Below are 24828 nucleotides of genomic sequence, written 5' to 3' on the forward strand. Positions count from 1 at the left end.
TTAGTGCACGTTTGTCTTCTGTTTCTTTTTTGTGGTTGTTAAAAAAAAAAAAAAAAAAACGGGAAAGGAAAAAGGCTGAACATCAGGAATTAATAAAGCCATGCACATCCAGTGTACAAAAACGTTCACCTCACAGCCGTCAGAATGATCATCCGCAAAAACGTCTACAAAGAATAAATGCTGAAGGGGTTTTAGAGAACTGCGTACCCTTTAGCTGCTGGTGGGATGTAACCTGGTAACAGCCAGCGGTGAGAACAGAATGGAGGTGCGTTTAAGGGTAAAAATGGAGCTACCATGTGATCTGGTAGGCCCACTCATGGGCCTATCACCTGAGTAGACCAGAATCAAAAAGACGCAGGCTGACAATCCTGCACTGCAGCAACATGTACCAGAGCCAAGACCTGGAAGAAACCGAAATGTCCAACAAGAGGAAAACGCACCAGGAAGAAGTCGTCCATGTACACAATGGAATATTAGCCACGAAAAAGCATGGAACAGTGCCGTTGGCACCACCATAGAAGGATCTAGAGATAATCACCCAACTTGAAGTAAGAAAGAAACTGAAAGACAGACAGCCTATGGCATCACTTATAGGTGTTACCTAAACATTGACACCCATGAAACAATTTCCAACAGAAGGACACGCATAGATTCAGAAAACCAAATAATGTGTAACCAAATGGAAAGAGGTGTAAGGAATGTATGAATTAGGATATGGGGGTTAACAGACACGTACTAATACATATGAAATATATAATCACCACGTACCTATGGGATACGAAGAGAGGTCTACTCAACACTCTATAATAACATACACGGGAAAGGATCCAAAGAGGAATAGACAGATACATTGATAGGATGAACCAGACACTGTACACCTAGGAGAATCTGCATTCTTATCAAATTTGCTCTGATAATTAATAAAAATTAAATTTAAAAAACAAACAACAGTCTAGGAGATATAAGCTACGGGGGTCTGCGCTGGCACATTCCACTCTAAGTTGCAGCTTACTGACACGATTTCCAGGAAAGCTCTGTTGCCCAAAAACCCAGAGTTGGAAATGTAGAAACGCTGCCGCCTTGTGGCCGTTTCCCACAAGAGCGGCTTTAAACCCACAGCTAATGGTCACTTAACATTCACAAGGACTCAGGGCTGTAAAGGACACCTGCCGTCAAAAAATGTCCTGAGGCAGGGAATGGCCAAAACATTCGAAGCTGGCAAATTTTTCAAGGAGATAGTATGGAGGGGTAAGTTTTACTCACTCATTTTCAAGAAAGAAGAAAATGGATAAAAGCTCAACATCAGGAATTATTAGACTCATGCAAATCTACCCTCCAAAAAGGTTTCAACTCACACATGTCAACCACCATCAGCAAAAAGTCTACCAACAATAAATGCTGAAGGGGTTTTAGAGAACTGTGTACCCTCTAGCTGCTGGTGAGATGTGAAGTGGTAACAGCCAGTAATGAGAACAGAAAGGAGCTGCGTTTAAAAGTAAAAACTGAGCCACCATTCCATTCAGCAGGCCCGCCGCTGAGCCTCTCACCTGAGAAGTCCAGAGTCGAGAAGGCACAGGCTTCAGCAGCTGCACTGCAGGAACTGTCACAATAGCCAAGACACGGAAGCAACCAAAATGTCCATCAGCAGATGAAGGGATAAAGAAGAAGCGGTCCATGTACACAGTGGAATATTAGCCATGGAAAACAATGAAACACTGCTCTTTGGGGCACCACAGATGAGCCTAGAGATAATCACAGAACATGAGGTAAGTCGGAAAGCAAAAGACATATCCTATGATATCACTTATAGGCATTATCTAACAACTGACACAAATGAACATATTTCCACAGAGAGAGACACTCACAGACTTAGAAAACAAACTATGCTTATCTAAAAGGAAAGGCGGGGGGAATGGAAAAATTAAGATTAGGGTTACCATACGTGTACAAATACCTATTAAATACATATATCAAAAGACCGACCATATAGCAAGGGAGGTCTATGGGACACTCTGCAATAATTTACATGGGAAGTGGATCTGTACGTGAATATATATATATATATATATATATATATATACACACACACACACACACATATATATATATATATATATATGTAATGTACAAATGAACCAGATTGTGTACACCTAGGACAAACAGTATTCTAATCATTACCCCGATTTAAAAAATTAAAACAACGAACAAGAAGTAACGTGACATAAACTTATGGGGGTTTTTCCTGACACATTCCGTTGTAATTTACAACCTAGGAACAGGACTTCCAGAAAGGCTCTGCTGCCCTAGTAACCAGATTTGGGAATGGAGAAACGCTGCCGCCTTGTGGCCGTTTCCCACAACAGCAGCTTTAACCCCAGTTCTAATGGTCACTAAATATTCACACTCCTTGCAGGCCTGTCAATGCCACCTGCCCTCAAAAAAAAAAATCCTGGGTTTGAAAATCGACCAAAAAATTCAAAAGAGGGCAACCTTCCAAGAAGTCAATTTCAAGAGGTTTACTGTACTCACCGTTTTTTTCTGCTTTTGTTTAACAGAAATTACAAAAGTTGCGGGAAAAGCTGAACATTAGGAGTAATCAAAGGCATGCAAATCCAAATTACAAATACCTATCAGCTCACAACAGTCAGAATGGCCATCAGCAAGAATTCTGCAAACAATAAATGCTGAAGGGGTTGTGGAGAAACGCCTACCCTTGGTTCAACGTGGGACATGGTAAGAGCCAGTAATGAAAACACAAAGAGGTGCCTTGAAAAGGTAAATATTGAGCTACCATTCAATCAAGCATACCCACTGCTGGGCCTATCGCCTGCGAGTATGAGAATCAAAAAGTCACAGGCTGGGCTTCACTGGTGGCGCAGTGGTTGAGAGTCCGCCTGCCGATGCAGGGGACATGGGTTTGTGCCCCGGTCCGGGAAGATCCCACATGCCGCGGAGCGGCTGGTCCTGTGAGCTACGGCTGCTGGCCCTGTGCGTCCGGAGCCCGAGCTCCGCAATGGGAGAGGCCACGGCAGTGAGAGGCCCGCGTACCGCAAACGAAAAAACAAACTAACAACAACAACAAAAAGACACAGGCTGGCAATCCTGCACTCCGGCAATATTTTACCACAGCCAACACTTGGAAGCAACGAAAATGTCCATCAACAGAGGAATGCACGAAGAAGAAGTGGTCCATGTACACAACGGAATATGACTCCAATACAAAATATAAATTCATTTAAAAAAACAAACATAAGTAAGGAGACATCAGCTTTTGGGGGTTTATCCGGGCACATTCCACTCTAATTTATAACCGGAGAACACCACTGCCAGGAAGGTCTGTTTCCCTAGTTACCAGATTTGCAAAAGCAGAAATGCTGCCGCTCTCTGGCCGTTACCTGCAACAGCAGCTTCAAAACCTGTGCTGAGGGTCACTTCATATGCACCAGAACTGGAGGGCTGTAAATGAATCCTGCCTTCAAACTGTCTTGAGGGAGGTAATGGCCAAAACATCTCAAAATGTCACACATACTTCAAGAAAACAATTTGAAGAGGTAAGCTGTACGCACAGTTTGAAGAAAAGAAGGACATGCCAGAAAGCTCAATTTCAAGGGGTTATGAGACGCACGCAAATCCAACCACAAGGAGGTATCAGCTCACACTAGTCAGAATAAACATCAGCAAGAAAAAAGCTACAAACAATAAATGCCGAAGGTGTTGTGGAGAAGTGCATACCCTCAACTTCAAGTGGGATGTAACCTGGTAAGAGCCACTGATGTGAACAAAATGGAGGTGACTTTACGAGGTAAACATTTTGCTACCGTATGATCCAGCAGGCCCACTCCTGGGCCTATAAACTAAGAAGACAGAATTGGAAAGACACAGGCAGGCAAATGGGCATTGCCGCAGTTATTACAACAGCCAAGACATGGAAGCAACCAAAAAAGTCCATCGACAGATGAGTGGACAAAGAAAACTGGTGCACGTACAGACGCGATATTAGCCAAGGAAAAAAAGGACACCATGCCACGTGCAGCACCGCAGATGAGTCTAGAGTTAATCACGCGACTTGTAGGAAGTCAGAAAGAGAAAGACACATATCGTATGATGTCACTTATAGGTGTTACTTAAAAATTGATACCAGTGAAGGTATTTCCACAGAGAAGGGCAATCACAGATTCATTAAACAAACTTATGGATCACCGATGGAAAGGCGTGAGGATTGGATACATTAGGATATTGGGGTTAACAGACATATACAAACACGGGTGAAATAAATATATAATCACCAAAGACCTACGGAATACCAGGAGAAGACTACTCAACATTCTGTCATAACGTACACGGGACGAGGATCCCAGGAAGAATAGACATATGTGTATGTGTAAAAGAACCACGTCTTGCACACCTAGAACAAGCCAAACATTGTAATCAACCTTGCTGTGATAAAAAATAAAAGTTAAATTAAGAAAACGAACAAGAAGTAGTGAGACGTAAACTTAAGGGGCTTTTTCCTGGCACATTCCATTCTAAATTACAACCTAGAACACCACTGCCATTGAGGCTCTGTTGCCCTAGTAACCGGATTTGGTAAAGGAGAACTGCTGCCACCTTGTGGCCGTCTCACACAACAGCAGCTTTAATCCCAGCCCTAATGGTCAGTTGATATTCAAAATAATTGCAGGCCTGTAAATCACACCTGCCCTGAAAACAAATCCTGGGGTCGTATATATCGACCAAAACATTCAAAAGTCGTCCACATTGCAAAACGACAGTTTCAAGAGGCATATTTAGTGCACGTTTGTCTTCTGTTTCTTTTTTGTGGTTGTTAAAAAAAAAAAAAAAAAAAACGGGAAAGGAAAAAGGCTGAACATCAGGAATTAATAAAGCCATGCACATCCAGTGTACAAAAACGTTCACCTCACAGCCGTCAGAATGATCATCCGCAAAAACGTCTACAAAGAATAAATGCTGAAGGGGTTTTAGAGAACTGCGTACCCTTTAGCTGCTGGTGGGATGTAACCTGGTAACAGCCAGCGGTGAGAACAGAATGGAGGTGCGTTTAAGGGTAAAAATGGAGCTACCATGTGATCTGGTAGGCCCACTCATGGGCCTATCACCTGAGTAGACCAGAATCAAAAAGACGCAGGCTGACAATCCTGCACTGCAGCAACATGTACCAGAGCCAAGACCTGGAAGAAACCGAAATGTCCAACAAGAGGAAAACGCACCAGGAAGAAGTCGTCCATGTACACAATGGAATATTAGCCACGAAAAAGCATGGAACAGTGCCGTTGGCACCACCATAGAAGGATCTAGAGATAATCACCCAACTTGAAGTAAGAAAGAAACTGAAAGACAGACAGCCTATGGCATCACTTATAGGTGTTACCTAAACATTGACACCCATGAAACAATTTCCAACAGAAGGACACGCATAGATTCAGAAAACCAAATAATGTGTAACCAAATGGAAAGAGGTGTAAGGAATGTATGAATTAGGATATGGGGGTTAACAGACACGTACTAATACATATGAAATATATAATCACCACGTACCTATGGGATACGAAGAGAGGTCTACTCAACACTCTATAATAACATACACGGGAAAGGATCCAAAGAGGAATAGACAGATACATTGATAGGATGAACCAGACACTGTACACCTAGGAGAATCTGCATTCTTATCAAATTTGCTCTGATAATTAATAAAAATTAAATTTAAAAAACAAACAACAGTCTAGGAGATATAAGCTACGGGGGTCTGCGCTGGCACATTCCACTCTAAGTTGCAGCTTACTGACACGATTTCCAGGAAAGCTCTGTTGCCCAAAAACCCAGAGTTGGAAATGTAGAAACGCTGCCGCCTTGTGGCCGTTTCCCACAAGAGCGGCTTTAAACCCACAGCTAATGGTCACTTAACATTCACAAGGACTCAGGGCTGTAAAGGACACCTGCCGTCAAAAAGTGTCCTGAGGCAGGGAATGGCCAAAACATTCGAAGCTGGCAAATTTTTCAAGGAGATAGTATGGAGGGGTAAGTTTTACTCACTCATTTTCAAGAAAGAAGAAAATGGATAAAAGCTCAACATCAGGAATTATTAGACTCATGCAAATCTACCCTCCAAAAAGGTTTCAACTCACACATGTCAACCACCATCAGCAAAAAGTCTACCAACAATAAATGCTGAAGGGGTTTTAGAGAACTGTGTACCCTCTAGCTGCTGGTGAGATGTGAAGTGGTAACAGCCAGTAATGAGAACAGAAAGGAGCTGCGTTTAAAAGTAAAAACTGAGCCACCATTCCATTCAGCAGGCCCGCCGCTGAGCCTCTCACCTGAGAAGTCCAGAGTCGAGAAGGCACAGGCTTCAGCAGCTGCACTGCAGGAACTGTCACAATAGCCAAGACACGGAAGCAACCAAAATGTCCATCAGCAGATGAAGGGATAAAGAAGAAGCGGTCCATGTACACAGTGGAATATTAGCCATGGAAAACAATGAAACACTGCTCTTTGGGGCACCACAGATGAGCCTAGAGATAATCACAGAACATGAGGTAAGTCGGAAAGCAAAAGACATATCCTATGATATCACTTATAGGCATTATCTAACAACTGACACAAATGAACATATTTCCACAGAGAGAGACACTCACAGACTTAGAAAACAAACTATGCTTATCTAAAAGGAAAGGCGGGGGGAATGGAAAAATTAAGATTAGGGTTACCATACGTGTACAAATACCTATTAAATACATATATCAAAAGACCGACCATATAGCAAGGGAGGTCTATGGGACACTCTGCAATAATTTACATGGGAAGTGGATCTGTACGTGAATATATATATATATATATATATACACACACACACACACACATATATATATATATATATGTAATGTACAAATGAACCAGATTGTGTACACCTAGGACAAACAGTATTCTAATCATTACCCCGATTTAAAAAATTAAAACAACAAACAAGAAGTAACGTGACATAAACTTATGGGGGTTTTTCCTGGCACATTCCGTTGTAATTTACAACCTAGGAACAGGACTTCCAGAAAGGCTCTGCTGCCCTAGTAACCAGATTTGGGAATGGAGAAACGCTGCCGCCCTGTGGCCGTTTCCCACAACAGCAGCTTTAACCCCAGTTCTAATGGTCACTAAATATTCACACTCCTTGCAGGCCTGTCAATGCCACCTGCCCTCAAAAAAAAAAATCCTGGGTTTGAAAATCGACCAAAAAATTCAAAAGAGGGCAACCTTCCAAGAAGTCAATTTCAAGAGGTTTACTGTACTCACCGTTTTTTTCTGCTTTTGTTTAACAGAAATTACAAAAGTTGCGGGACAAGCTGAACATTAGGAGTAATCAAAGGCATGCAAATCCAAATTACAAATACCTATCAGCTCACAACAGTCAGAATGGCCATCAGCAAGAATTCTGCAAACAATAAATGCTGAAGGGGTTGTGGAGAAACGCCTACCCTTGGTTCAACGTGGGACATGGTAAGAGCCAGTAATGAAAACACAAAGAGGTGCCTTGAAAAGGTAAATATTGAGCTACCATTCAATCAAGCATACCCACTGCTGGGCCTATCGCCTGCGAGTATGAGAATCAAAAAGTCACAGGCTGGGCTTCACTGGTGGCGCAGTGGTTGAGAGTCCGCCTGCCGATGCAGGGGACATGGGTTCGTGCCCCGGTCCGGGAAGATCCCACATGCCGCGGAGCGGCTGGTCCTGTGAGCTACGGCTGCTGGCCCTGTGCGTCCGGAGCCCGAGCTCCGCAATGGGAGAGGCCACGGCAGTGAGAGGCCCGCGTACCGCAAACGAAAAAACAAACTAACAACAACAACAAAAAGACACAGGCTGGCAATCCTGCACTCCGGCAATATTTTACCACAGCCAACACTTGGAAGCAACGAAAATGTCCATCAACAGAGGAATGCACGAAGAAGAAGTGGTCCATGTACACAACGGAATATGACTCCAATACAAAATATAAATTCATTTAAAAAAACAAACATAAGTAAGGAGACATCAGCTTTTGGGGGTTTATCCGGGCACATTCCACTCTAATTTATAACCGGAGAACACCACTGCCAGGAAGGTCTGTTTCCCTAGTTACCAGATTTGCAAAAGCAGAAATGCTGCCGCTCTCTGGCCGTTACCTGCAACAGCAGCTTCAAAACCTGTGCTGAGGGTCACTTCATATGCACCAGAACTGGAGGGCTGTAAATGAATCCTGCCTTCAAACTGTCTTGAGGGAGGTAATGGCCAAAACATCTCAAAATGTCACACATACTTCAAGAAAACAATTTGAAGAGGTAAGCTGTACGCACAGTTTGAAGAAAAGAAGGACATGCCAGAAAGCTCAATTTCAAGGGGTTATGAGACGCACGCAAATCCAACCACAAGGAGGTATCAGCTCACACTAGTCAGAATAAACATCAGCAAGAAAAAAGCTACAAACAATAAATGCCGAAGGTGTTGTGGAGAAGTGCATACCCTCAACTTCAAGTGGGATGTAACCTGGTAAGAGCCACTGATGTGAACAAAATGGAGGTGACTTTACGAGGTAAACATTTTGCTACCGTATGATCCAGCAGGCCCACTCCTGGGCCTATAAACTAAGAAGACAGAATTGGAAAGACACAGGCAGGCAAATGGGCATTGCCGCAGTTATTACAACAGCCAAGACATGGAAGCAACCAAAAAAGTCCATCGACAGATGAGTGGACAAAGAAAACTGGTGCACGTACAGACGCGATATTAGCCAAGGAAAAAAAGGACACCATGCCACGTGCAGCACCGCAGATGAGTCTAGAGTTAATCACGCGACTTGTAGGAAGTCAGAAAGAGAAAGACACATATCGTATGATGTCACTTATAGGTGTTACTTAAAAATTGATACCAGTGAAGGTATTTCCACAGAGAAGGGCAATCACAGATTCATTAAACAAACTTATGGATCACCGATGGAAAGGCGTGAGGATTGGATACATTAGGATATTGGGGTTAACAGACATATACAAACACGGGTGAAATAAATATATAATCACCAAAGACCTACGGAATACCAGGAGAAGACTACTCAACATTCTGTCATAACGTACACGGGACGAGGATCCCAGGAAGAATAGACATATGTGTATGTGTAAAAGAACCACGTCTTGCACACCTAGAACAAGGCAAACATTGTAATCAACCTTGCTGTGATAAAAAATAAAAGTTAAATTAAGAAAACGAACAAGAAGTAGTGAGACGTAAACTTAAGGGGCTTTTTCCTGGCACATTCCATTCTAAATTACAACCTAGAACACCACTGCCATTGAGGCTCTGTTGCCCTAGTAACCGGATTTGGTAAAGGAGAACTGCTGCCACCTTGTGGCCGTCTCACACAACAGCAGCTTTAATCCCAGCCCTAATGGTCAGTTGATATTCAAAATAATTGCAGGCCTGTAAATCACACCTGCCCTGAAAACAAATCCTGGGGTCGTATATATCGACCAAAACATTCAAAAGTCGTCCACATTGCAAAACGACAGTTTCAAGAGGCATATTTAGTGCACGTTTGTCTTCTGTTTCTTTTTTGTTGTTGTTAAAAAAAAAAAAAAAAAAACGGGAAAGGAAAAAGGCTGAACATCAGGAATTAATAAAGCCATGCACATCCAGTGTACAAAAACGTTCACCTCACAGCCGTCAGAATGATCATCCGCAAAAACGTCTACAAAGAATAAATGCTGAAGGGGTTTTAGAGAACTGCGTACCCTTTAGCTGCTGGTGGGATGTAACCTGGTAACAGCCAGCGGTGAGAACAGAATGGAGGTGCGTTTAAGGGTAAAAATGGAGCTACCATGTGATCTGGTAGGCCCACTCATGGGCCTATCACCTGAGTAGACCAGAATCAAAAAGACGCAGGCTGACAATCCTGCACTGCAGCAACATGTACCAGAGCCAAGACCTGGAAGAAACCGAAATGTCCAACAAGAGGAAAACGCACCAGGAAGAAGTCGTCCATGTACACAATGGAATATTAGCCACGAAAAAGCATGGAACAGTGCCGTTGGCACCACCATAGAAGGATCTAGAGATAATCACCCAACTTGAAGTAAGAAAGAAACTGAAAGACAGACAGCCTATGGCATCACTTATAGGTGTTACCTAAACATTGACACCCATGAAACAATTTCCAACAGAAGGACACGCATAGATTCAGAAAACCAAATAATGTGTAACCAAATGGAAAGAGGTGTAAGGAATGTATGAATTAGGATATGGGGGTTAACAGACACGTACTAATACATATGAAATATATAATCACCACGTACCTATGGGATACGAAGAGAGGTCTACTCAACACTCTATAATAACATACACGGGAAAGGATCCAAAGAGGAATAGACAGATACATTGATAGGATGAACCAGACACTGTACACCTAGGAGAATCTGCATTCTTATCAAATTTGCTCTGATAATTAATAAAAATTAAATTTAAAAAACAAACAACAGTCTAGGAGATATAAGCTACGGGGGTCTGCGCTGGCACATTCCACTCTAAGTTGCAGCTTACTGACACGATTTCCAGGAAAGCTCTGTTGCCCAAAAACCCAGAGTTGGAAATGTAGAAACGCTGCCGCCTTGTGGCCGTTTCCCACAAGAGCGGCTTTAAACCCACAGCTAATGGTCACTTAACATTCACAAGGACTCAGGGCTGTAAAGGACACCTGCCGTCAAAAAATGTCCTGAGGCAGGGAATGGCCAAAACATTCAAAGCTGGCAAATTTTTCAAGGAGATAGTATGGAGGGGTAAGTTTTACTCACTCATTTTCAAGAAAGAAGAAAATGGATAAAAGCTCAACATCAGGAATTATTAGACTCATGCAAATCTACCCTCCAAAAAGGTTTCAACTCACACATGTCAACCACCATCAGCAAAAAGTCTACCAACAATAAATGCTGAAGGGGTTTTAGAGAACTGTGTACCCTCTAGCTGCTGGTGAGATGTGAAGTGGTAACAGCCAGTAATGAGAACAGAAAGGAGCTGCGTTTAAAAGTAAAAACTGAGCCACCATTCCATTCAGCAGGCCCGCCGCTGAGCCTCTCACCTGAGAAGTCCAGAGTCGAGAAGGCACAGGCTTCAGCAGCTGCACTGCAGGAACTGTCACAATAGCCAAGACACGGAAGCAACCAAAATGTCCATCAGCAGATGAAGGGATAAAGAAGAAGCGGTCCATGTACACAGTGGAATATTAGCCATGGAAAACAATGAAACACTGCTCTTTGGGGCACCACAGATGAGCCTAGAGATAATCACAGAACATGAGGTAAGTCGGAAAGCAAAAGACATATCCTATGATATCACTTATAGGCATTATCTAACAACTGACACAAATGAACATATTTCCACAGAGAGAGACACTCACAGACTTAGAAAACAAACTATGCTTATCTAAAAGGAAAGGCGGGGGGAATGGAAAAATTAAGATTAGGGTTACCATACGTGTACAAATACCTATTAAATACATATATCAAAAGACCGACCATATAGCAAGGGAGGTCTATGGGACACTCTGCAATAATTTACATGGGAAGTGGATCTGTACGTGAATATATATATATATATATATATATATACACACACACACACACACATATATATATATATATATATATGTAATGTACAAATGAACCAGATTGTGTACACCTAGGACAAACAGTATTCTAATCATTACCCCGATTTAAAAAATTAAAACAACGAACAAGAAGTAACGTGACATAAACTTATGGGGGTTTTTCCTGACACATTCCGTTGTAATTTACAACCTAGGAACAGGACTTCCAGAAAGGCTCTGCTGCCCTAGTAACCAGATTTGGGAATGGAGAAACGCTGCCGCCTTGTGGCCGTTTCCCACAACAGCAGCTTTAACCCCAGTTCTAATGGTCACTAAATATTCACACTCCTTGCAGGCCTGTCAATGCCACCTGCCCTCAAAAAAAAAAATCCTGGGTTTGAAAATCGACCAAAAAATTCAAAAGAGGGCAACCTTCCAAGAAGTCAATTTCAAGAGGTTTACTGTACTCACCGTTTTTTTCTGCTTTTGTTTAACAGAAATTACAAAAGTTGCGGGAAAAGCTGAACATTAGGAGTAATCAAAGGCATGCAAATCCAAATTACAAATACCTATCAGCTCACAACAGTCAGAATGGCCATCAGCAAGAATTCTGCAAACAATAAATGCTGAAGGGGTTGTGGAGAAACGCCTACCCTTGGTTCAACGTGGGACATGGTAAGAGCCAGTAATGAAAACACAAAGAGGTGCCTTGAAAAGGTAAATATTGAGCTACCATTCAATCAAGCATACCCACTGCTGGGCCTATCGCCTGAGAGTATGAGAATCAAAAAGTCACAGGCTGGGCTTCACTGGTGGCGCAGTGGTTGAGAGTCCGCCTGCCGATGCAGGGGACATGGGTTCGTGCCCCGGTCCGGGAAGATCCCACATGCCGCGGAGCGGCTGGTCCTGTGAGCTACGGCTGCTGGCCCTGTGCGTCCGGAGCCCGAGCTCCGCAATGGGAGAGGCCACGGCAGTGAGAGGCCCGCGTACCGCAAACGAAAAAACAAACTAACAACAACAACAAAAAGACACAGGCTGGCAATCCTGCACTCCGGCAATATTTTACCACAGCCAACACTTGGAAGCAACGAAAATGTCCATCAACAGAGGAATGCACGAAGAAGAAGTGGTCCATGTACACAACGGAATATGACTCCAATACAAAATATAAATTCATTTAAAAAAACAAACATAAGTAAGGAGACATCAGCTTTTGGGGGTTTATCCGGGCACATTCCACTCTAATTTATAACCGGAGAACACCACTGCCAGGAAGGTCTGTTTCCCTAGTTACCAGATTTGCAAAAGCAGAAATGCTGCCGCTCTCTGGCCGTTACCTGCAACAGCAGCTTCAAAACCTGTGCTGAGGGTCACTTCATATGCACCAGAACTGGAGGGCTGTAAATGAATCCTGCCTTCAAACTGTCTTGAGGGAGGTAATGGCCAAAACATCTCAAAATGTCACACATACTTCAAGAAAACAATTTGAAGAGGTAAGCTGTACGCACAGTTTGAAGAAAAGAAGGACATGCCAGAAAGCTCAATTTCAAGGGGTTATGAGACGCACGCAAATCCAACCACGAGGAGGTATCAGCTCACACTAGTCAGAATAAACATCAGCAAGAAAAAAGCTACAAACAATAAATGCCGAAGGTGTTGTGGAGAAGTGCATACCCTCAACTTCAAGTGGGATGTAACCTGGTAAGAGCCACTGATGTGAACAAAATGGAGGTGACTTTACGAGGTAAACATTTTGCTACCGTATGATCCAGCAGGCCCACTCCTGGGCCTATAAACTAAGAAGACAGAATTGGAAAGACACAGGCAGGCAAATGGGCATTGCCGCAGTTATTACAACAGCCAAGACATGGAAGCAACCAAAAAAGTCCATCGACAGATGAGTGGACAAAGAAAACTGGTGCACGTACAGACGCGATATTAGCCAAGGAAAAAAAGGACACCATGCCACGTGCAGCACCGCAGATGAGTCTAGAGTTAATCACGCGACTTGTAGGAAGTCAGAAAGAGAAAGACACATATCGTATGATGTCACTTATAGGTGTTACTTAAAAATTGATACCAGTGAAGGTATTTCCACAGAGAAGGGCAATCACAGATTCATTAAACAAACTTATGGATCACCGATGGAAAGGCGTGAGGATTGGATACATTAGGATATTGGGGTTAACAGACATATACAAACACGGGTGAAATAAATATATAATCACCAAAGACCTACGGAATACCAGGAGAAGACTACTCAACATTCTGTCATAACGTACACGGGACGAGGATCCCAGGAAGAATAGACATATGTGTATGTGTAAAAGAACCACGTCTTGCACACCTAGAACAAGCCAAACATTGTAATCAACCTTGCTGTGATAAAAAATAAAAGTTAAATTAAGAAAACGAACAAGAAGTAGTGAGACGTAAACTTAAGGGGCTTTTTCCTGGCACATTCCATTCTAAATTACAACCTAGAACACCACTGCCATTGAGGCTCTGTTGCCCTAGTAACCGGATTTGGTAAAGGAGAACTGCTGCCACCTTGTGGCCGTCTCACACAACAGCAGCTTTAATCCCAGCCCTAATGGTCAGTTGATATTCAAAATAATTGCAGGCCTGTAAATCACACCTGCCCTGAAAACAAATCCTGGGGTCGTATATATCGACCAAAACATTCAAAAGTCGTCCACATTGCAAAACGACAGTTTCAAGAGGCATATTTAGTGCACGTTTGTCTTCTGTTTCTTTTTTGTGGTTGTTAAAAAAAAAAAAAAAAAAAACGGGAAAGGAAAAAGGCTGAACATCAGGAATTAATAAAGCCATGCACATCCAGTGTACAAAAACGTTCACCTCACAGCCGTCAGAATGATCATCCGCAAAAACGTCTACAAAGAATAAATGCTGAAGGGGTTTTAGAGAACTGCGTACCCTTTAGCTGCTGGTGGGATGTAACCTGGTAACAGCCAGCGGTGAGAACAGAATGGAGGTGCGTTTAAGGGTAAAAATGGAGCTACCATGTGATCTGGTAGGCCCACTCATGGGCCTATCACCTGAGTAGACCAGAATCAAAAAGACGCAGGCTGACAATCCTGCACTGCAGCAACATGTACCAGAGCCAAGACCTGGAAGAAACCGAAATGTCCAACAAGAGGAAAACGCACCAGGAAGAAGTCGTCCATGTACACAATGGAATATTAGCCACGAAAAAGCATGGAACAGTGCCGTTGGCACCACCATAGAAGGATCTAGAGATAATCACCCAACTTGAAGTAAGAAAGAAACTGAAAGACAGACAGCCTATGGCATCACTTATAGGTGTTACCTAAACATTGACACCCATGAAACAATTTCCAACAGAAGGACACGCATAGATTCAGAAAACCAAATAATGTGTAACCAAATGGAAAGAGGTGTAAGGAATGTATGAATTAGGATATGGGGGTTAACAGACACGTACTAATACATATGAAATATATAATCACCACGTACCTATGGGATACGAAGAGAGGTCTACTCAACACTCTATAATAACATACACGGGAAAGGATCCAAAGAGGAATAGACAGATACATTGATAGGATGAACCAGACACTGTACACCTAGGAGAATCTGCATTCTTATCAAATTTGCTCTGATAATTAATAAAAATTAAATTTAAAAAACAAACAACAATCTAGGAGATATAAGCTACGGGGGTCTGCGCTGGCACATTCCACTCTAAGTTGCAGCTTACTGACACGATTTCCAGGAAAGCTCTGTTGCCCAAAAACCCAGAGTTGGAAATGTAGAAACGCTGCCGCCTTGTGGCCGTTTCCCACAAGAGCGGCTTTAAACCCACAGCTAATGGTCACTTAACATTCACAAGGACTCAGGGCTGTAAAGGACACCTGCCGTCAAAAAATGTCCTGAGGCAGGGAATGGCCAAAACATTCAAAGCTGGCAAATTTTTCAAGGAGATAGTATGGAGGGGTAAGTTTTACTCACTCATTTTCAAGAAAGAAGAAAATGGATAAAAGCTCAACATCAGGAATTATTAGACTCATGCAAATCTACCCTCCAAAAAGGTTTCAACTCACACATGTCAACCACCATCAGCAAAAAGTCTACCAACAATAAATGCTGAAGGGGTTTTAGAGAACTGTGTACCCTCTAGCTGCTGGTGAGATGTGAAGTGGTAACAGCCAGTAATGAGAACAGAAAGGAGCTGCGTTTAAAAGTAAAAACTGAGCCACCATTCCATTCAGCAGGCCCGCCGCTGAGCCTCTCACCTGAGAAGTCCAGAGTCGAGAAGGCACAGGCTTCAGCAGCTGCACTGCAGGAACTGTCACAATAGCCAAGACACGGAAGCAACCAAAATGTCCATCAGCAGATGAAGGGATAAAGAAGAAGCGGTCCATGTACACAGTGGAATATTAGCCATGGAAAACAATGAAACACTGCTCTTTGGGGCACCACAGATGAGCCTAGAGATAATCACAGAACATGAGGTAAGTCGGAAAGCAAAAGACATATCCTATGATATCACTTATAGGCATTATCTAACAACTGACACAAATGAACATATTTCCACAGAGAGAGACACTCACAGACTTAGAAAACAAACTATGCTTATCTAAAAGGAAAGGCGGGGGGAATGGAAAAATTAAGATTAGGGTTACCATACGTGTACAAATACCTATTAAATACATATATCAAAAGACCGACCATATAGCAAGGGAGGTCTATGGGACACTCTGCAATAATTTACATGGGAAGTGGATCTGTACGTGAATATATATATATATATATATATATATATATATACACACACACACACACATATATATATATATATATATATATGTAATGTACAAATGAACCAGATTGTGTACACCTAGGACAAACAGTATTCTAATCATTACCCCGATTTAAAAAATTAAAACAACGAACAAGAAGTAACGTGACATAAACTTATGGGGGTTTTTCCTGGCACATTCCGTTGTAATTTACAACCTAGGAACAGGACTTCCAGAAAGGCTCTGCTGCCCTAGTAATCAGATATGGGAATGGAGAAACGCTGCCGCCTTGTGGCCGTTTCCCACAACAGCAGCTTTAACCCCAGTTCTAATGGTCACTAAATATTCACACTCCTTGCAGGCCTGTCAATGCCACCTGCCCTCAAAAAAAAAAATCCTGGGTTTGAAAATCGACCAAAAAATTCAAAAGAGGGCAACCTTCCAAGAAGTCAATTTCAAGAGGTTTACTGTACTCACCGTTTTTTTCTGCTTTTGTTTAACAGAAATTACAAAAGTTGCGGGAGAAGCTGAACATTAGGAGTAATCAAAGGCATGCAAATCCAAATTACAAATACCTATCAGCTCACAACAGTCAGAATGGCCATCAGCAAGAATTCTGCAAACAATAAATGCTGAAGGGGTTGTGGAGAAACGCCTACCCTTGGTTCAACGTGGGACATGGTAAGAGCCAGTAATGAAAACACAAAGAGGTGCCTTGAAAAGGTAAATATTGAGCTACCATTCAATCAAGCATACCCACTGCTGGGCCTATCGCCTGCGAGTATGAGAATCAAAAAGTCACAGGCTGGGCTTCACTGGTGGCGCAGTGGTTGAGAGTCCGCCTGCCGATGCAGGGGACATGGGTTCGTGCCCCGGTCCGGGAAGATCCCACATGCCGCGGAGCGGCTGGTCCTGTGAGCTACGGCTGCTGGCCCTGTGCGTCCGGAGCCCGAGCTCCGCAATGGGAGAGGCCACGGCAGTGAGAGGCCCGCGTACCGCAAACGAAAAAACAAACTAACAACAACAACAAAAAGACACAGGCTGGCAATCCTGCACTCCGGCAATATTTTACCACAGCCAACACTTGGAAGCAACGAAAATGTCCATCAACAGAGGAATGCACGAAGAAGAAGTGGTCCATGTACACAACGGAATATGACTCCAATACAAAATATAAATTCATTTAAAAAAACAAACATAAGTAAGGAGACATCAGCTTTTGGGGGTTTATCCGGGCACATTCCACTCTAATTTATAACCGGAGAACACCACTGCCAGGAAGGTCTGTTTCCCTAGTTACCAGATTTGCAAAAGCAGAAATGCTGCCGCTCTCTGGCCGTTACCTGCAACAGCAGCTTCAAAACCTGTGCTGAGGGTCACTTCATATGCACCAGAACTGGAGGGCTGTAAATGAATCCTGCCTTCAAACTGTCTTGAGGGAGGTAATGGCCAAAACATCTCAAAATGTCACACATACTTCAAGAAAACAATTTGAAGAGGTAAGCTGTACGCACAGTTTGAAGAAAAGAAGGACATGCCAGAAAGCTCAATTTCAAGGGGTTATGAGACGCACGCAAATCCAACCACAAGGAGGTATCAGCTCACACTAGTCAGAATAAACATCAGCAAGAAAAAAGCTACAAACAATAAATGCCGAAGGTGTTGTGGAGAAGTGCATACCCTCAACTTCAAGTGGGATGTAACCTGGTAAGAGCCACTGATGTGAACAAAATGGAGGTGACTTTACGAGGTAAACATTTTGCTACCGTATGATCCAGCAGGCCCACTCCTGGGCCTATAAACTAAGAAGACAGAATTGGAAAGACACAGGCAGGCAAATGGGCATTGCCGCAGTTATTACAACAGCCAAGACATGGAAGCAACCAAAAAAGTCCATCGACAGATGAGTGGACAAAGAAAACTGGTGCACGTACAGACGCGATATTAGCCAAGGAAAAAAAGGACACCATGCCACGTGCAGCACCGCAGATGAGTCTAGAGTTAATCACGCGACTTGTAGGAAGTCAGAAAGAGAAAGACACATATCGTATGATGTCACTTATAGGTGTTACTTAAAAATTGATACCAGTGAAGGTATTTCCACAGAGAAGGGCAATCACAGATTCATTAAACAAACTTATGGATCACCGATGGAAAGGCGTGAGGATTGGATACATTAGGATATTGGGGTTAACAGACATATACAAACACGGGTGAAATAAATATATAATCACCAAAGACCTACGGAATACCAGGAGAAGACTACTCAACATTCTGTCATAACGTACACGGGACGAGGATCCCAGGAAGAATGGACATATGTGTATGTGTAAAAGAACCACGTCTTGCACACCTAGAACAAGCCAAACATTGTAATCAACCTTGCTGTGATAAAAAATAAAAGTTAAATTAAGAAAACGAACAAGAAGTAGTGAGACGTAAACTTAAGGGGCTTTTTCCTGGCACATTCCATTCTAAATTACAACCTAGAACACCACTGCCATTGAGGCTCTGTTGCCCTAGTAACCGGATTTGGTAAAGGAGAACTGCTGCCACCTTGTGGCCGTCTCACACAACAGCAGCTTTAATCCCAGCCCTAATGGTCAGTTGATATTCAAAATAATTGCAGGCCTGTAAATCACACCTGCCCTGAAAACAAATCCTGGGGTCGTATATATCGACCAAAACATTCAAAAGTCGTCCACATTGCAAAACGACAGTTTCAAGAGGCATATTTAGTGCACGTTTGTCTTCTGTTTCTTTTTTGTGGTTGTTAAAAAAAAAAAAAAAAAAAACGGGAAAGGAAAAAGGCTGAACATCAGGAATTAATAAAGCCATGCACATCCAGTGTACAAAAACGTTCACCTCACAGCCGTCAGAATGATCATCCGCAAAAACGTCTACAAAGAATAAATGCTGAAGGGGTTTTAGAGAACTGCGTACCCTTTAGCTGCTGGTGGGATGTAACCTGGTAACAGCCAGCGGTGAGAACAGAATGGAGGTGCGTTTAAGGGTAAAAATGGAGCTACCATGTGATCTGGTAGGCCCACTCATGGGCCTATCACCTGAGTAGACCAGAATCAAAAAGACGCAGGCTGACAATCCTGCACTGCAGCAACATGTACCAGAGCCAAGACCTGGAAGAAACCGAAATGTCCAACAAGAGGAAAACGCACCAGGAAGAAGTCGTCCATGTACACAATGGAATATTAGCCACGAAAAAGCATGGAACAGTGCCGTTGGCACCACCATAGAAGGATCTAGAGATAATCACCCAACTTGAAGTAAGAAAGAAACTGAAAGACAGACAGCCTATGGCATCACTTATAGGTGTTACCTAAACATTGACACCCATGAAACAATTTCCAACAGAAGGACACGCATAGATTCAGAAAACCAAATAATGTGTAACCAAATGGAAAGAGGTGTAAGGAATGTATGAATTAGGATATGGGGGTTAACAGACACGTACTAATACATATGAAATATATAATCACCACGTACCTATGGGATACGAAGAGAGGTCTACTCAACACTCTATAATAACATACACGGGAAAGGATCCAAAGAGGAATAGACAGATACATTGATAGGATGAACCAGACACTGTACACCTAGGAGAATCTGCATTCTTATCAAATTTGCTCTGATAATTAATAAAAATTAAATTTAAAAAACAAACAACAGTCTAGGAGATATAAGCTACGGGGGTCTGCGCTGGCACATTCCACTCTAAGTTGCAGCTTACTGACACGATTTCCAGGAAAGCTCTGTTGCCCAAAAACCCAGAGTTGGAAATGTAGAAACGCTGCCGCCTTGTGGCCGTTTCCCACAAGAGCGGCTTTAAACCCACAGCTAATGGTCACTTAACATTCACAAGGACTCAGGGCTGTAAAGGACACCTGCCGTCAAAAAGTGTCCTGAGGCAGGGAATGGCCAAAACATTCGAAGCTGGCAAATTTTTCAAGGAGATAGTATGGAGGGGTAAGTTTTACTCACTCATTTTCAAGAAAGAAGAAAATGGATAAAAGCTCAACATCAGGAATTATTAGACTCATGCAAATCTACCCTCCAAAAAGGTTTCAACTCACACATGTCAACCACCATCAGCAAAAAGTCTACCAACAATAAATGCTGAAGGGGTTTTAGAGAACTGTGTACCCTCTAGCTGCTGGTGAGATGTGAAGTGGTAACAGCCAGTAATGAGAACAGAAAGGAGCTGCGTTTAAAAGTAAAAACTGAGCCACCATTCCATTCAGCAGGCCCGCCGCTGAGCCTCTCACCTGAGAAGTCCAGAGTCGAGAAGGCACAGGCTTCAGCAGCTGCACTGCAGGAACTGTCACAATAGCCAAGACACGGAAGCAACCAAAATGTCCATCAGCAGATGAAGGGATAAAGAAGAAGCGGTCCATGTACACAGTGGAATATTAGCCATGGAAAACAATGAAACACTGCTCTTTGGGGCACCACAGATGAGCCTAGAGATAATCACAGAACATGAGGTAAGTCGGAAAGCAAAAGACATATCCTATGATATCACTTATAGGCATTATCTAACAACTGACACAAATGAACATATTTCCACAGAGAGAGACACTCACAGACTTAGAAAACAAACTATGCTTATCTAAAAGGAAAGGCGGGGGGAATGGAAAAATTAAGATTAGGGTTACCATACGTGTACAAATACCTATTAAATACATATATCAAAAGACCGACCATATAGCAAGGGAGGTCTATGGGACACTCTGCAATAATTTACATGGGAAGTGGATCTGTACGTGAATATATATATATATATATATATATATATATATACACACACACACACACACATATATATATATATATATATATATATATATGTAATGTACAAATGAACCAGATTGTGTACACCTAGGACAAACAGTATTCTAATCATTACCCCGATTTAAAAAATTAAAACAACGAACAAGAAGTAACGTGACATAAACTTATGGGGGTTTTTCCTGGCACATTCCGTTGTAATTTACAACCTAGGAACAGGACTTCCAGAAAGGCTCTGCTGCCCTAGTAATCAGATATGGGAATGGAGAAACGCTGCCGCCTTGTGGCCGTTTCCCACAACAGCAGCTTTAACCCCAGTTCTAATGGTCACTAAATATTCACACTCCTTGCAGGCCTGTCAATGCCACCTGCCCTCAAAAAAAAAAATCCTGGGTTTGAAAATCGACCAAAAAATTCAAAAGAGGGCAACCTTCCAAGAAGTCAATTTCAAGAGGTTTACTGTACTCACCGTTTTTTTCTGCTTTTGTTTAACAGAAATTACAAAAGTTGCGGGAGAAGCTGAACATTAGGAGTAATCAAAGGCATGCAAATCCAAATTACAAATACCTATCAGCTCACAACAGTCAGAATGGCCATCAGCAAGAATTCTGCAAACAATAAATGCTGAAGGGGTTGTGGAGAAACGCCTACCCTTGGTTCAACGTGGGACATGGTAAGAGCCAGTAATGAAAACACAAAGAGGTGCCTTGAAAAGGTAAATATTGAGCTACCATTCAATCAAGCATACCCACTGCTGGGCCTATCGCCTGCGAGTATGAGAATCAAAAAGTCACAGGCTGGGCTTCACTGGTGGCGCAGTGGTTGAGAGTCCGCCTGCCGATGCAGGGGACATGGGTTCGTGCCCCGGTCCGGGAAGATCCCACATGCCGCGGAGCGGCTGGTCCTGTGAGCTACGGCTGCTGGCCCTGTGCGTCCGGAGCCCGAGCTCCGCAATGGGAGAGGCCACGGCAGTGAGAGGCCCGCGTACCGCAAACGAAAAAACAAACTAACAACAACAACAAAAAGACACAGGCTGGCAATCCTGCACTCCGGCAATATTTTACCACAGCCAACACTTGGAAGCAACGAAAATGTCCATCAACAGAGGAATGCACGAAGAAGAAGTGGTCCATGTACACAACGGAATATGACTCCAATACAAAATATAAATTCATTTAAAAAAACAAACATAAGTAAGGAGACATCAGCTTTTGGGGGTTTATCCGGGCACATTCCACTCTAATTTATAACCGGAGAACACCACTGCCAGGAAGGTCTGTTTCCCTAGTTACCAGATTTGCAAAAGCAGAAATGCTGCCGCTCTCTGGCCGTTACCTGCAACAGCAGCTTCAAAACCTGTGCTGAGGGTCACTTCATATGCACCAGAACTGGAGGGCTGTAAATGAATCCTGCCTTCAAACTGTCTTGAGGGAGGTAATGGCCAAAACATCTCAAAATGTCACACATACTTCAAGAAAACAATTTGAAGAGGTAAGCTGTACGCACAGTTTGAAGAAAAGAAGGACATGCCAGAAAGCTCAATTTCAAGGGGTTATGAGACGCACGCAAATCCAACCACGAGGAGGTATCAGCTCACACTAGTCAGAATAAACATCAGCAAGAAAAAAGCTACAAACAATAAATGCCGAAGGTGTTGTGGAGAAGTGCATACCCTCAACTTCAAGTGGGATGTAACCTGGTAAGAGCCACTGATGTGAACAAAATGGAGGTGACTTTACGAGGTAAACATTTTGCTACCGTATGATCCAGCAGGCCCACTCCTGGGCCTATAAACTAAGAAGACAGAATTGGAAAGACACAGGCAGGCAAATGGGCATTGCCGCAGTTATTACAACAGCCAAGACATGGAAGCAACCAAAAAAGTCCATCGACAGATGAGTGGACAAAGAAAACTGGTGCACGTACAGACGCGATATTAGCCAAGGAAAAAAAGGACACCATGCCACGTGCAGCACCGCAGATGAGTCTAGAGTTAATCACGCGACTTGTAGGAAGTCAGAAAGAGAAAGACACATATCGTATGATGTCACTTATAGGTGTTACTTAAAAATTGATACCAGTGAAGGTATTTCCACAGAGAAGGGCAATCACAGATTCATTAAACAAACTTATGGATCACCGATGGAAAGGCGTGAGGACTGGATACATTAGGATATTGGGGTTAACAGACATATACAGACACGGGTGAAATAAATATATAATCACCAAAGACCTACGGAATACCAGGAGAAGACTACTCAACATTCTGTCATAACGTACACGGGACGAGGATCCCAGGAAGAATGGACATATGTGTATGTGTAAAAGAACCACGTCTTGCACACCTAGAACAAGCCAAACATTGTAATCAACCTTGCTGTGATAAAAAATAAAAGTTAAATTAAGAAAACGAACAAGAAGTAGTGAGACGTAAACTTAAGGGGCTTTTTCCTGGCACATTCCATTCTAAATTACAACCTAGAACACCACTGCCATTGAGGCTCTGTTGCCCTAGTAACCGGATTTGGTAAAGGAGAACTGCTGCCACCTTGTGGCCGTCTCACACAACAGCAGCTTTAATCCCAGCCCTAATGGTCAGTTGATATTCAAAATAATTGCAGGCCTGTAAATCACACCTGCCCTGAAAACAAATCCTGGGGTCGTATATATCGACCAAAACATTCAAAAGTCGTCCACATTGCAAAACGACAGTTTCAAGAGGCATATTTAGTGCACGTTTGTCTTCTGTTTCTTTTTTGTGGTTGTTAAAAAAAAAAAAAAAAAAAACGGGAAAGGAAAAAGGCTGAACATCAGGAATTAATAAAGCCATGCACATCCAGTGTACAAAAACGTTCACCTCACAGCCGTCAGAATGATCATCCGCAAAAACGTCTACAAAGAATAAATGCTGAAGGGGTTTTAGAGAACTGCGTACCCTTTAGCTGCTGGTGGGATGTAACCTGGTAACAGCCAGCGGTGAGAACAGAATGGAGGTGCGTTTAAGGGTAAAAATGGAGCTACCATGTGATCTGGTAGGCCCACTCATGGGCCTATCACCTGAGTAGACCAGAATCAAAAAGACGCAGGCTGACAATCCTGCACTGCAGCAACATGTACCAGAGCCAAGACCTGGAAGAAACCGAAATGTCCAACAAGAGGAAAACGCACCAGGAAGAAGTCGTCCATGTACACAATGGAATATTAGCCACGAAAAAGCATGGAACAGTGCCGTTGGCACCACCATAGAAGGATCTAGAGATAATCACCCAACTTGAAGTAAGAAAGAAACTGAAAGACAGACAGCCTATGGCATCACTTATAGGTGTTACCTAAACATTGACACCCATGAAACAATTTCCAACAGAAGGACACGCATAGATTCAGAAAACCAAATAATGTGTAACCAAATGGAAAGAGGTGTAAGGAATGTATGAATTAGGATATGGGGGTTAACAGACACGTACTAATACATATGAAATATATAATCACCACGTACCTATGGGATACGAAGAGAGGTCTACTCAACACTCTATAATAACATACACGGGAAAGGATCCAAAGAGGAATAGACAGATACATTGATAGGATGAACCAGACACTGTACACCTAGGAGAATCTGCA

This window comes from Mesoplodon bidens (genome assembly GCF_964165515.1).
Source record: "Mesoplodon bidens genome assembly, chromosome: X".
Classification (NCBI taxonomy): domain Eukaryota; kingdom Metazoa; phylum Chordata; class Mammalia; order Artiodactyla; family Ziphiidae; genus Mesoplodon; species Mesoplodon bidens.